This window comes from Cebus imitator, unplaced genomic scaffold (genome assembly GCF_001604975.1).
Source record: "Cebus imitator isolate Cc_AM_T3 unplaced genomic scaffold, Cebus_imitator-1.0 Scaffold213, whole genome shotgun sequence".
NCBI classification, from domain to species: domain Eukaryota; kingdom Metazoa; phylum Chordata; class Mammalia; order Primates; family Cebidae; genus Cebus; species Cebus imitator.
The window spans coordinates 628,056-630,228 of NW_016107528.1; the positions used below are offsets into that span (position 1 = coordinate 628,056).

The 2,173-nt window shown below is 39.8% G+C and overlaps 1 protein-coding gene across 1 annotated transcript in view; it reads right to left on the reverse strand.

The window, feature by feature from the left end:
• Positions 1-2,173, reverse strand: part of SLC38A9 (solute carrier family 38 member 9) — an 87,962-nt gene that overhangs the window by 83,861 nt on the left and 1,928 nt on the right. The window lies entirely within an intron of this gene.

The window sequence follows — 2,173 nt, forward strand, 5'->3', positions numbered from 1 at the left end:
TTTTTTGAGACAGGGTCTCACTCTGTCACCCAGGCTGGAGTGCAGTGGTACGATCTGGGCTTGCTGCAACCTCCTTCCCGCAGGCTCAAGCTATCCTCCCACCTTAGTCTCCCAAGTAGCTGGGACCCCAGGTGTGTACCACTGTGTTGCCCAGCCTGGCCCCAAGTAATCTTGCCTCAGCCTCCCAAAGTCCCAAGTGCTGGGATTATAGGCATGACCACCATGCCCAGCCTTAAAGCTTTTCTGAATGTCTCGATAAGTAGAAGTATAAAAGTTTGATGAATGAGGTTGAGAGGTGAATTAGAGTTCCATCCCTTCCCCCATGTGAGGACACAGCAACAAGGCACCATCTTGGAAGCAGAGGCCAGGTCCTTACCAAATATCAAATCTGCGAGTGGCTTGATCTTGGACTTCCCAGCCTCCACAACTGCTAGAAATTAATTTATATTGTTTATAAATTACCTAGCCTCAAGTATTTCATTAGAGCAGCACCAAGAGACTAAGATAGGTCCCAACAGGGAATCAACAGCTTAGATGATTGCTTGGTACTTTCAACTTTTATTTAAAATGTTGATGACTGAGCCAGGCATGGTAGCTCGTGCCTGTAATCTCAGCTGCTCGAGAGGCTGAGGGGAGAGAGCTGCACGAGCCCAGGGCAGCAAGCTACAATGGCACCACTGCATTCCAGCCCGGGTGACAGAGTGAGACTCTGTCTCTAAAAGAACAAAAAATGTTAGTGCCTGTACTGAAGCACTTCTCTCCATAAAAAAGGACACAGAGAACAACCAAAGAAAACTGGTATGACATTATTATAAAAAGGTATTGACTGTGATTATTGGTGTATCTCAAAGAATATCAGCCCTTTCTATACTAGGCTTAGAAATGTCTTTTCGCAATTCTTTGCAAAAGCAAATCTATAGTATCTATGCCAAGATGCTAGCATCAATCTGCAATAGAATACACTAGCTTGTACCCAAATAAATGTGACTATGGACCTATATAAAACCATATATATGCTCTCAGAGACTAAAAATGAGTATTACTGAATACTTCTGTGTATGTTATAGAGTTTCAGATACTACATTTATACTCAGTGTACTAGGCTAGGGATTGACATATAGTTTCTGTGGCTACTCAACTCTACTTGTTAGCATGAAAGGCAAAATATAAATGAGTGTGCATGGCTGTGTTCCAATAGGTTTATGAAAAAAGAATCTGTCAGCAGGCCAAATTTGGTCATAGTTTACCCAACTCTGTAGTATACCAATATAAAAGCAAATGGAACCACACCATAAAAAAGGCACCCTGGTGGAAGCAGTTATGCTATGTATCTATGTTTTCTTCTATATTAGTCTGTAACAGCTATAAACTCCAATAGCAAATTTATCTAAATCACTTCCTGATGAATCATTTACTGGTTAGCCAATAGGAGCTACAATGCTCCAATTCTGATGTGACAGTTGGAACGTGCTTCCAATCTGATCAATAAATGCTTCAAACGGTGCTACATTTGACAGTACTGGAGGATAGTGTGGTCTCACAAAGAAATTACCAGTCAAAGCAATGCTATGGTACCAAAGAATCTCTCCTTCTATACTGGGAACACTAAATGCTCTCAAGTTATATTTAAGTAAGAAAGAATCCTAGCAAAGAACAGAAATTTAACTATGTTATAAAATGCTGGCCTGGTGGACATTTTTAACCTCTCATTGATTTTTTTTTTTTTTTTTTGGTGTTTTACTCTTATGACCATACATACTTTTTAAAAAACACCATACAGGCCCAGTGTGGTGGCTCATGCCTGTAATCCCAATGCTTTGGGAGGCTGAAGCAGGACTGCTTGAACCCAGGAGTTTAAGGTTACAGTGAGCTATCATAGTGTCACTGCACTCCAGCCTGAGTGTCAGAGCAAAACTCTACCCCCAACCCCAAAAAGAAAAAACAATACTAAGCAGTGCTATTTTAATTTGTAGTTAAGGTTGGTATTTCATCCTCCTATGCTGAGTTTACCCTTTATTGTAAATATTTAGGGTATTATAAAATCACAATTAAAAGCATATTATTTTATGTATGTAACTGAAATATATAGTATTTAAGATTGTGATTAAAAAGCTAAGCCTAACTGTTTTCAGAGGTCTAGAGGGCATAAGTTAGGGAAAGAAAGGTAAATTTT